This window comes from Dermacentor silvarum, chromosome 8 (assembly GCF_013339745.2).
Source record: "Dermacentor silvarum isolate Dsil-2018 chromosome 8, BIME_Dsil_1.4, whole genome shotgun sequence".
NCBI lineage: Eukaryota > Metazoa > Arthropoda > Arachnida > Ixodida > Ixodidae > Dermacentor > Dermacentor silvarum.
In genome coordinates, this window is record NC_051161.1 from 1,197,788 (window position 1) to 1,210,941 (window position 13,154).

Sequence of the window (13,154 nt, forward strand, 5' to 3'; positions counted from 1 at the left end):
TCAAAGCGAAACTACTGCTTGCCGCAACCACTGAGGAAGAAACCGCGGCCGCTATTGACGCGATTATGGACGGCGACCTTGCGGTTCAGAAGGCAGGCGGCTGATACATGCACCAAGTCAAAACGAAACTACCGTTCGCTATATAGAAGTGCGACAAAACTGCGACCACTATCGACGCTGCCATGGGAGGCGACTACGCAGTTGTGAAGGCACGCAGCCGACGCGCGCACCGAGTGAAAACAAAACTATTTGCCGCAACCGCTGCGGAGTAAACTGCGGTCGCTATCGACGCTGCCATGGGAGGCGACTACGCAGTTGTGAAGGCACGCAGCCGACGCGTGCACCGAGTGAAAACAAAACTATTTGCTGCAACCGCTGCGGACGAAACTGCGGTGGTTATCGACGCGATCATAGATGGCGACTACGCACTCATGGAGGCACGCGGCTAGCCGCCATCGCGATGTTACACGCGGCGATAAATGCAAGAATAAAGGCTTTAAAGGCACAATTAGGTAAGAAGCGTTCCGGCGTTGCTGTCAGTCACGTGCCGTGTACGATTGCCGCTGAGGACCACGGCGATGCAGACTGCGCCGCTTCGTTTCGGTCAGACGCCAACGCCGTTCTTGCTCTTCTGCGGCGCGCATTTGCGGTGCTCCACGCATTTTTTAAAATTCCTCCAACGTATACGTCAGTACGCATGCTATCGGCACCTACCCTATCTACAAATAGGAGAAAGGCGCATGGTGGTAAGCTACGGCCTCCGACGAGATTAAAGCGCTAAAGCGTAGGCACACTGCCCGTTCTCAAAAGTTGGGTGGCTACAAGCTACTTGCATATTTATTTCGCAGTTTGCGCATTACTGTTACGCACTGTGATGTGCATTTTGACACTCGGGCATGGGTAATGGAGGTCCTTTGGATCGAGCGCACCTCGTGTTCGCCGTTTTAGCCACTTGTGGAGCGCGGGACCAGGGAAAATTTATCAGTGGCTCGCGGAACCCCAAGCAGGGGCCTGCGGAACCCCTAGGTTCCGCGGAACCCACTTTGAGAACCCATGTCTTATGAGATTTTCTGTTTAATAGTGAACCTTTGTTTTGGTGGGCTGATGGGTTTTGTGGGTTATCGTCAGTGTAGGAAATCAAGCCTCTCGATGCATAGAAAAAGGGGTTTATTAAGAATAAACCGTAGCCTGACTCTGTTGGTAGCTGCTGTTCATGGTCTGAAGTGTGAGAGCCCTTCGTCTCCTTCTTTGTCATTTTTGTTCCCACAAACTGCCCCACCTACAGAAGTTCACAAAACGTTTGATTCTAGTGGGTACAGGAGTTGAATGGCCTGCTTAACGGTAGATCCACCCGTTAGTCTCAAGGTACAGGACCTTGTCTTGCTGTCCCTTCCTCTATGCCTATGGAGCTCCTCTATTCAAACATTGTTCCGTAGTTCATTGGGGCTTTCTGGACTCTTGTAGAAGGACGAGGTCACCTTACTTAATTATGTCGAATCAGGTCACTGACTAGGAGCTGGGCATTGTTCTCAACTCTGAAAGGTATTCTTTAGATCAACACTCCCAGAAAGTTTGTTTTCTTTCCTGTTGTTTCCACATGGATAGTATATGGCAACTATCTACTGTGATCTCGCTGAATGTTAGGTCGGGAAGTGCAGATATTTGCCTTTCAATGAGAAAGTGAGAGGAGAAGAGAAGTTCCAGATCTCAACACTCACTATAAACGTAAGTAATTATCCGGGAATAGATCAGAGCTTCTACTTCAGTTAAGGTTGTTCGTAGCTCTTTCTCCGAAAGAGATCCCATTCCGATGCACTTCTTCAATGCTAGCTTGACAGACCTGTAAGTCTCTTGTAAAGACTGCCCCACCACGGTGCATGATTGGCACCGTGGTGGGGCAGTCAAGGAAGTCCGACTCACCGCGACCGGATAGCGAGCGAATATGTTCGCCCCATGCTATGACACCATCGCCTAGTCGTTCATGTGTACGGTCACGCGAACGGTGGCATGTTCGAATTATCCGTGTTCGTCCATACCGCTGCCCTGCTCCTAGCCACGCGAGCCGGTCTCACGAAGCATAGATCGGCACACGCGCGGGACGTCCGCATCGCTCACCGATCTCAGCCCGAAGAGGAAGCGCCTTCGACCTTTTGCTCCCAAGTAACCCCGCCGTACGGTGGCGTTAGCATCGCGACACTCGCGCCATCTCTTGCAATGCGCCGCAAACAAGACGACCACCACTGGCGCTTAGCCACACAGAGAAGCCGGATTACAGGAGACATGAGCTATGCGGGGAAAACAACATCATGGGACGCGTGAGAGTCACGCATCCCCACATCCCCCCAACTTTAAATCACTACACATACTGCGGTGAAACATGTCACACGGTCTATCAACGCACGTCGTGAACAAAAGTTAGTACGTGCGACAGTGGCCGCACCAAGGAAATGTCCACACGTTATCCACAACATGTGAGCCGACATTGTCTCTGGGGTTCACGTCTGGCGTTCGTTGGTCACAGAACCACCTCTGCAGATTCGATGGCATGACTCCAGCCCAGGACTCCGGAAACAGTGACGCAGAAGTCGGCACGAGCAAGCGTCGTTTGCGCAGACGCGCCCTGCCGGCGAGAGCTGCTGTTGCCGTTGGTGACTGCCGGCTCTTTTCCCGGCCGCCGAGGGTTGCGAGCCGGACACAGGCGGCCGCCGAATTCGCTGCGCCGAACTGGCCACAGGCATCTACATCGCCTGGGGTAGCTCGATTGTAGTCCGGGGGAGCAGCGCTGATGATGTGCAGGTGACAACAAACCAGGGGTGACTCCGCTCACGCTGCGTACACTCAACACACTCGACAAACACTAAAGTAGTGCAAGGGAGAGGAATTCTGCATGCGCATCGGCCACGTGGTACGACGTTCAATTCGGCTAGCAAAATTTCGGGCGACATTTCAGATGCTAAGTTCACGTGAACAAAGCTCGCTTTCTTGAATCGAACGAGTAATTTCAATTCGTGCGAGGCTAACTAAAATGAGAGAAGCAAAGTGCGACACCTCAACACAACGGTCCACCAGGTTGTGTCCCTCCACGTGCGACAGGCGGCTTTGTCAAGCCTTAGGCCTAATGCGTTGCTACTTTGACAACAACCGGCATCCAAAAAAAAAAAAACAACAACACCCAAAATGGGCACAAGAACAGGCAGCCACGAGGAGACGTTAGCTCTGCGAGGTGGTCCTACCCCGCTCGGTGCACACAGCATCCGAGTTGACGGCGCCCACCGTCCCAGACGGTGTCGGAGCGCCCGGTGCCAGGCCGCCATGCCAGTCAGCCCGTAGTGGCACCCGTGGCCCGCGGCCACCCGGCTCCCTGAGCCGTGACTTCCGAAGTCAAAGAGATAGAAGAAGATATTTACGTAAGAAATTCGGACCACCCACGAGGCTTCCGTACTCACTCACTAAGGCCAGCGGTGAACCCCAGAGACAATGTCGGCTCGCATGTTATGGAAAGCGTGTGGACATTTCCTCGGTGCGGCCACTGCTGCATGTACTACCTCTTGTTCGCGAAGCACGCGTTGATGTTAGACAGTGCTGACAGGTTTCACCGGAGTATGTATAGTGATTTAAGGTTGGGGGGATGTGGGAATGCGCGACTCTCGCACGTTCCCTGATGTTGTTTTCCCCGCATAGCTCGCGTCGAGCGCCTGCTGTGGTCATAGTGGTTGCGGCGCATTGCGAGAGATGGCGCGAGTGTCGCGATGCTAACGCCACCGAACGGCGGGGTGACTTGGGAGAAAAAGGTCGAAGGCTCTTCCTCTTTGGCTTGGGATCGGTGACCAACACGCATGGACGCTTCGCACGTGCGCCGGCCCGCTGCGCGGGAGCGTCTCGCGAGGCTAAGAGCAGGACACCGGTATGGCCGAACACGGATCATTCGAACGCGCCACCATTTGCGTGACCGTACACGGTAACGACTAGGCGATGGTGTCACAGCATGGGGCAAACATATTCGCTCGCTGTCGAGTCGCGGTGAGTCAGACTTCCTTGATTTGTCGCGCGCCCATGTGAATGTTCTATTGGTTGTAATTCGGCTAATGTGTGTTGGTGTATGAAAGGCGCAATAAATGCCCCTTTGCTTGTTTGCACCACTGTGTTGTTCCTTTGTCCCAAGAGTAGGTGTGAGACCCCACACATATTACAGTGAAACCTGCTTATAACGAACATCCATATAACGAATTCCTGGATATAGAAGTTTTCCTATTCCCCGCCGTTACTCCATAAAAGCACATGTATTTGAGACCTCTATGTTACGAAGTGGCAGCGGGAGACGCCCTCGAAATAAAGAATTTTCCCCGCCGACAACCTAGACATTTCGGCCTAAATTTTGTCATTTTTGCGCGAGCAGCAACCGGAAGCACCTTCTCTGCCGCGACGGAATGCGAAGCGGCGGCATCGCGCTGGGCGCGCTCGAATTCACAGAGACTACGAGGCAAGAGTGCACGTGTGCATGCATGTGAGCGCGCGCGAGGAAATCGTGAATCCCTCGACCCGGCGATCTTGTCGCCACAGGCGTGACCTTTCCCCCTCCATTCATTCAAACCTGATCCCCCTGCTTGCTGCAGCTGGCCTAGTCCGCCAAGCCGGCACTCTCCTTTTCCAGATGATGTTGCTAAAGGAAAAAAAAAACATTTCTTTTTTCAACGCACTGGCGACGCCGCTCTTTGGTTACTGCGCAAGTCTCTGCACTTCACTTCACTAACCTGACACTAGGTGACACTATACGACGCTACGACACATTTTTGCTTGCTTAAAGTGTTTCTTTTTCAAATTTTCATGCTGAACCTGCATATAACGAAATCCTCTTTATAACGAACTTTTTCGGGAATTTGTCAATTTCGTTATATCCAGGTTTAACTGTATCAATGTACGTACAACACTTTGAGCGTCAATGGCTCCACACACTTTGATGGTGTCTGTCGAGGAAAATTCTGCCTGATTGCAGGTTCGCTTCTATATCTCGATGCTTTCATTCTTTGCGAACATATCTGGGCTTTGAAGTTCTGTTACAAAGTTTGACATCGATGGCTGCGGTTCCAGGACATTGTTTGTCAGTTCGTACAAATAATTGTTTGAAAAAATGTTCCAGAAGTCAGGGGAATTCATATTCAAACGTATAGCTTCACTGGCTTTACTCAACAATAAAACAATAACAAAACATAGACGTTTCGCCACCTATGCGGGTGGCATCGTCAGTACACAAATGGCCATTTGTGTACTGATGATGCCACCCGCATACGTGGCGAAACGTCTATGTTTTGTTATTGTTTTATTGTTGAGTAAAGCCAGTGAAGCTATACGTTTAAATAATTGTTTTTCCGTTTCGGAATATATTCAATCGTGTGGATGCCATTGTCAAAGCGCTCAATGTAGTCGAATGGAATGGCTTGTTGCCAGTCGAGGCCTACCATCATCTCATAGGGAAGGTTCTTGATTACTTTTGCTTGCACTGTAGCGCAAGCGGCAACAATAACAATGTTCACTTGAGTCACACCAGTACGTTTGCATGAATTGCCAAATCGACCACCCAATACATAGCCCACGTCTGTAGCAACTTCAAAGTTGTGGTTTTGTGCAAACTGTATATCGATAAACATTACTGCTGAGCCTGTGTCCCAGAGGGCATGTGACACGATGCCATTTACATTGGCTTGTAGCAGTATGATTCTGTGCCCACCTGTGTCTGGGATGGCGACACTGTTGATGCCTTGTGTCGGGCTTTTCACTTGACGTCGTCGTGCTGCTGCTGCTTTTTCGTCTTCCGTACATGTGTCTGGATCGGGGCAGTCTATCGCTCTGTGTCCCTTTTTTTTTTGCAACGGACACATGTGTCGGCCGGTAGAGGTGTGTATTTCGGCGCCGTAGTGTTTGCAGAGTCAGTTGTATTTCTTTCAGTCGGCTTCGGAGTTTTGCTGAGTGTTGGAGGCTTTCTGTAGTCATTCAGTGCAACATTTCGCCGGTCTAGTTGTTGCACGCAATGCAAGAACTGGGTGATAGTTCTGCGTCGGAGATCGTGAAAGGCTGCCAGTATTGGCTTTGCACTTGCTGAACGCACTCCCTGTACGAGCCAGTCGACCACGTCACCATCAGACAGTTTGTATGAACCCTGTCTAATGCGCTGCAGGCGTGCGTACATGTAGTCTGTCATGCTTTCGTTTTCTCGCTGAGCTCTTGCATCAAGGTAAGCAACCCTTTGGCAAAATAGTAGTGGCTTGTCGAATTCCGTTGTGTCACCCACAGTGGTAGGGCACTATCATGAAAAGGGCTGGCAATGGGGAGAGAATGCTTCGGCTGCCTCTCCCTTCAACGCACGTCTCCAAAACTTGAGATTACACAACCTCCACTACTAAACGCGCAGGAAAACAGCGCACATGATGCCACACCTACGGTGGTGATATGACCGTGCCCGCACCATTTTACACGCCCACTATTTGCACACGTGGCAGACAACCTCTAAAAAGTGTATTTTCTTCCGCGATTTCACAATGTAAGTTGGTGACATGGTTTCAATTTAACGAAGTTTTCTACCATTTCAAGCATGTACTTGGAGATGAGTATGGCTAGTAAATCTATCAAAAAACTATAAAAATGTCGGCCGAGACAAAAGTTATTTCAAGTGTGCTTCCGCATGAAAAGTGTGAGCGGCAAAAACGTCGTCGAAGTATGCATAGGGCACGGTAGGCAGGAAATGCTGCTGCACCATTTGTCGTGTTGGTAAACAACTTGCAGAAGCTATGTGGCGTGTGGCAGCTCGCAGCACTCAAAGAAACACGAGAGCTGATGATTCCTTCTGTGCAAGGAAGATCGGGAAGGAGTGAACGTGCAGTAATGTGATAAAGCAACGCTAGGGGGAAAGGGCACGAGACGCGCGCCTATCTGCCCTCTCCCCCTAGTGTGCACGTCTCCTCCTTGCGCGCGCCTATACTTGGGCCACATGCCATATCTTGCCGGTAATCTACGGCAAGTGCAAAGCCCGAGCTGAGATGCTTGGTCCCTTGATGCGCACTGTGTTCTTGCCAATCCAGTGTTAGCAGTCGCGTAATCTCAAGTTTTCTGAGACATAGCGCGAAGAGTTTGCTCACGTTGTGACGGTGAGTTCATAGACATCGATTCAGATCTGTTCATGTTTGCCTGAGCGCGTGACATCGATAAAACTATGAAACTTAATTCGTGTATGCAAAGGAAATGGTTATGCGCAAAAACAAAAAACACGGACACAGAAGTAGACGGGGACGAGCGCAAACTTTCAACTGACTTTATTTTTTCCTGCGTTGTCAATATATACTCTGAATGACGTAGGTACAGCAGCGGTGATCACATGACACACTTACAACGCGCCGCGCAAGAAGATCATCTCAGTTTCTTTTAAAGAAATTGAAGAATCACTTATACAGCCATCTCCTTTTGATGAAAATATGAAAGGCTTCCAACAGTTCACGGGCAGTAGTATCACGGCTTTTGCCCAAAATTCTGATGCCTCGGAAATTTGGTACACACATGCAATGCCGGACGTGCGCAGGCAAATGCGCATTCTCATTATTTTTAATCGACAGCTCATGTTCCCTTGCACGAACGTTGACACACCGCCCAGTTTGCCCTACGTACGTCTTTCCACATGATAGCGGAATTTCGTACACAACGCCAACCTCGCATTTTACGTAGGGCGGCTCGTGCTTTTTGCCGCATCCTCCAGGATTCTTCTTGTTAATCGCACAAATCCTCGGGCAGAGCCCAGCAAGCTTACACAGGGCTGAAAAAACAATTGGCACAGCGTGCCAATTGTTTTGCGCTTGTCCCCGTCTACTTCTGTGTCCGTGTTTTTTGTTTTTGCACATAACCATTTCCTTTGCAAGTATGAACCAACTCGCCCAGCAGAAAGTTTTACTGAGCCTTAATTCATGTAGTTGTCTCTTTGCTATGACCATCAATGCGCCCCCCGCCCCGCCTTTCTGAAAAAAACAAACAAACAAACAAAAAACGTTTTCTATCTCACTTTTTTTTTTTGCTCAGCACTAATATTCATACTTATTTACAGTATTGCGTTTAATTTGTGAGCGCCACCTGATGACGGCTGCAGACACTAAGCGCGATTAGCCGTGGCGTTACAGCCCCGAGATTTACAACACAGTGCAGCGCAACCCACGCAAATCTTCGATGCCGTGAGCCACATCGATACATTGCTCTTGGCGCGATGTACACTGCGCACACTGGTGCTTATAACCACACTATTATGGCTCCACCATCTTCAATTTATTTACAAGTGCTTACTAACAAGATACTACCCACCAGGAATGCCCTGGAAATTTGTGAAGTTGTTTTTACTGCTGAAACTTTAACACCTCAAATTAACAAAATTTGTAATTTAACAAAGTTCTTTGCTGGAAGTACACCTTCATTATATCGACGTTTGACTGTAAATGATTGGAGAAATGCACTGTTATACACTGGGACAAAACTGGACAAGGCACACACCAAACAGAGCGTCGGAACAAGGCGGTGAACTAGAAACTAGGGTGTGCAAATACTCGAATATTACCAAATCGAATCGAATATCTACTATTCAATTTCTTGAAATATTCAATATATTTCAATGTGGAGATCCCTCAACGTCAGCCCAAGGCGGGATCGCACACACAGCACCCCAACACCGCAATTCGCTGTGATCGCCTCTGTCGGTACAAGGTTCGTCCGGGTCAACAGGACCGATCGAAAGAAATGATAACGCGATGCAGACAGAGAGAACGACAGCAATGGCAGTGCGTATTTTGTAAAGTGCAAAAGCATGTGCGAATATCGGGCCAGTTAGCCACTGATAGGCACGCAGATCATGTTGAATATGCAGTGATGCACTTTACGCCACTTCAACAGCCATCAGTCCAACCCACTGAAGAAGTAGCAGAGCGCCCCACTGTCTACCGCTGCCTATGACGATCTCAAGGCAGCTCTGCTACAGCACTCAGCAGTTTGACAGCGTTCTCGCATCGAGCAGCTTCTGTCCTCTGAAGAAATCGGCGACCGACGCCCTAGTCAACTTCTTTGCCAAATGAGACCGCTGCTCGGAGACAATGCAAGATCCATTAACGACACGCTGTTGCCTGAACTGTTTTGCAACGACTCTCGGCTAACTTGCAGATTGTCCTGGTGACAGCTCTTACCATGGACCTTATCGGACTTGCCGCGTTGGTTGAAAAAGTCATGGAAGTAGCCACCCCAACCATCGCAGCCATGACGTCGCCTCCGAGTGACAATACAACTGCCCTGCAAACCCTCCCCTGCTCTTCAGCAGAGAAATCTCCACTCGCATCCTTGTGTGAGCGCCTGGAACTACCGCATGTCATCTTGTCACCCACGCAGCCGTAGTTCCAGCAAATCAAGACGCATGTGCACCCTTCATGAAACATCACCTAAAACGTCTGGCGTTTGCTACTACCACGACTGCTTTGGAAACGATGCTCGTCACTGTCAGCGTCCCTGTGCTTGGCAGAGAAAGATGCCGGCCGACCTCTAACAATGACGAGTGGTCTGGCCCAACAGACAAGATGCCGTCAACAGCACCAGGATTCCAGTTTTTTCATCATGCTTCGTCATGCTAAACTTTGGCATTCGACGAGCGTTTCACTAGATTTTCCTGGTTGCAGATGTCTGTCGTGCAGTCATTGGAGCAGACTTCTTGCACAGCTACGGACTCCTTGTCGACATTCAACGATGCAATCTCATCGACTCTGTTACACAGCTGTCCGTTCCCGGCATCCCAACAAGCACATCGCCGATCGCACATATTTCAGCCATGCTGGACAAACCATTCACCGAGCTCCTACATGAGTTTCCCACTTTAACGCGCCTGCTGGACTGGACGCAACCGGTCTGACCTGATGTGTGCCATCACATCGTCACCTCCAGCCCACCAGTCTATATCCGAGAAGAACTTGAGTTTGGCCTAGTCGGTGTTTACTGCATGACATGTTGACCACTAATCAAGGACAAAGACAGAGAAACACGTGTCGTCGTTTTGTGTTTCTCTTTCTCTGTCTTTGACCTCGATTAGTGGTCAACATGTCATGCAGTCTACATCCGACCCCGGTGTTTGTCTCCAGAGAAACTCAAGATCCCTTGCGCGGAGTTCGAACACATGCTGCAACTTGGCAGCATCCACCCGTCCACCAGTAATTGGGCATCACCACTTCCCATGATGCCTAAGAAGACTGGAGACTGGTGCCCATCCGGCGATTACTGGACACTAAACAACATTACAGTTCCTGTTCGCTACCCTCGCCCGAACATTCAGGACTTCACAGTAGCATTGCACGGTGCAACAATCTTTTCTAAGAGTGTTCTCGTTCGCGCCTATCATCTACTGGTCGCTGCAGAAGACATTCCCAAGACCGCCATCACCACACTGTTAGGCCTTTTTTAATTTCTACACTTGCCTTTCGGCCTAAGGAAAACTGACCAATCCTTTCAGCTAATCGATTCTGTCACTTGAGGCATGCCTTTCGTTTTTGCATCCATTGACGACCTTCTTTTCCCAAGCTCTTCTGCAGATGAACACCTTCAACACTTGCGGTTGTTGTTTTCACGCCTTGCCAGTAAAGGAACGGTCATCAACACCGCCAAGAGCGAATTCAGTCGACCGGAACTCAAATTCCTTGGGCATAGCGTCGACACAAACGGTTTCGACCACTGCCGTCCAAGATTCGCATGATTGAAGACCTTCTACGACCGATCACACTCACGAAGCTTCGCAAATTTCTCGGGTTCGTTAATTTCTACTGCCGATTCATTCCCGATTCCGCACGACTGATAGCTCTATCGTCGACACAAACGGTTTCGACCACTGCCGTCCAAAATTCGCATCGTTGAAGACCTTCTACGACCAACCACACTCACATAGCTTCGCCAATTTCTCAGGTTCGTCAATTTCTACCGCCGATTCATTCCTGATTCTGCACGACTGATAGCTCCGCTAGACGCTCTGCTGGGAAACAAGCGTAAGCAAGTGCTTCAGTGGACTGAAGAGGCCACAGACGCTTTCACAAGAGTCAAGTCTGCCCTCGCCAACGCCGTGCTGCTCAGACACCCAAAGCCAGACGCGCCCACTGCCTTTATGACAGATGCTTCAAACACCGCTGTTGGCGCCGTTCTGCAGCAATTCATCAACAATACGAGGAATCCACTTGCCTTTTTCTCCAATAAACTGCAGCCTGCTCAGTCCCGCTACAGCGTTTTCAGCGATGAATTGCTTGCCACACCTGGCTATCAGACATTTTTGCCATTTCCTTGAAGAACGTGCATTTACTGTTTTGACAGGCCACAAGGCCCTTGTGCACGCCCTTGTTGACGACTGTGAACCAGTCGGCGTCGTGTTACTCGGCCCGCGAGATTCGACACCGTTCCTAAATTTCGGAGTTTACAACATTCCGTCATATCAAGAGCACCGACAACGTTCCAGCCGACGTTCTGAGTCCCAATGCTGTTTCCACGTCGAATCCGGAACTTTTCATCATCGATGTCAACTTACTTGCCAGTCAACAGTTTGACGACACTGAACTTCATGCCCTCTGGAATTCGTCAAACTCCCTGAAATTGGAGGACGTCGTTTTGACTCCAGGTGGTACGTCTGCGACACTTCTACCCGCACACCTAAACCGTACATTCTGGCATCCCTTCGCAGAGGTTTATACGAATCTGTGCACAACTTCTCGTATCCTGGAATACACACAACACAGAAGCTTGTTTCCAGTCATTTCATATGGCCTCAGCTAAACGCACAAGTTTGCGACTGGGTTCGCTGCTTTTTGTCTTGTCAACACTTCAAGATCCAGCATCACCCCATTCCACCTGCCAAGTCTTTTCTTCCACCGGATGCTCATTTGACACCATGCACCTGAACCTCGTCGGCTCGCTCTCACCTTCGAAAGGTTACTGCTACATACTGACATGCATCAACTGCTATACATGGTGACCAGAAGCTACACACATATCTGACGTCTCAGGGCGCACTGTTGCAGCAGCTTTCATGTCTACATGGATTGCAAGGTTCGGCTGCCCATCCACAATAGTCACCGATCGTGGATGGCAGTTCGACTTGGCACTTTTCAATGAGCTACTCAAACTTCTCAGAACGACACATTTTCGAACGACTGCTTACCACCACCCGCAGTCAAATGGACTTGTCGAACGTTTTCACAGGCACCTCAAGTCTTCCCTTATGGCGCATGAATCGCCGGAGAAGTGGGTTCAAAATTTGCTTTTTGTCTTACTTGGCACCAGAGCCGCACTCAAGAGTGACCCAGGTTGCTCCTGGTTGAGCTAGTCTACGGCACTCACCTACGCCTTCCATGTGATTTTTTTGCTGCCACCACAAACACTTATGCCATCACCTACCGACTACGTTGCCGAACTGCAAGCTTTTTTCAGCCAGATACGCCCCGTGCCTACACGTTTGGAAAAAGCAAGGTCTGCATACGTTTCTCCCGCACTCAGCTCTGCTACCCACGTTTTGTGCATAACTATGCCGTGTGGAAGCCTTTGAAGCCACACTATTGCAGACAACATTCTGTTCTCAAGCACTGCCCGACGACTTTTGTTGTGAATGTCAACAACCGATCAGACACAATTTCCCTGGAACATCTCAAACCCGCCTACATTGAAGTACCCTTGCCATCGATACCACCATTGAGCGACGCAACCCTGCTGCATACCTCGACACCGCTTCTGTACGTGACATCAAAGACATAATGCATCACAGGGACTTTCCATCGTTCGTTTAACTTGTCGGGAACCGAAGGGTCGCAGTGTAGCGTCAGAAGAGGACCGCTCAGCAGGCTTTCAGAACTGACTAGTGCCGTGCTTGCGTCGCTAGCACGCGCCGCCCAAGTTTATTGTCGTCATTCGCAGCCGGCCTCAAGGCGCCGGCCAAGAGTGCCGACCTTAGCGTCCCCGCTTAGCAGCGTCGGTGGGTGCTACAAACTTTCTGCCTCTCTAGTGGGGGAGCCCTCTGTAGCAGCAGCTGCATTATCAGAATTACGCAGACGCTCGGGTCTACATGAGGCACTGGTGGCTGGCACGCGCCGGCACAGGCTAGCGTTCCGAGACAGATAAAAAAA

At 50.0% G+C, this 13,154-nt stretch overlaps 1 protein-coding gene and 1 long non-coding RNA gene across 2 annotated transcripts in view; one reads left to right on the top strand and one right to left on the bottom strand.

Moving 5' to 3' along the window:
• LOC119460513 (intermembrane lipid transfer protein VPS13A) overlaps window positions 1–13,154 on the bottom strand; it is a 1,139,096-nt gene that overhangs the window by 649,304 nt on the left and 476,638 nt on the right. The gene's annotated exons all lie outside the window — the stretch shown is intronic.
• The window catches only part of LOC125947490 (uncharacterized), a 409,960-nt gene continuing 400,266 nt past the window's right edge, over window positions 3,461–13,154 (top strand). The window contains exon 1 of the long non-coding RNA XR_007468334.1: window positions 3,461–3,619. This is a non-coding gene — a long non-coding RNA (uncharacterized LOC125947490). The remainder of the gene's footprint in view (window positions 3,620–13,154) is intronic.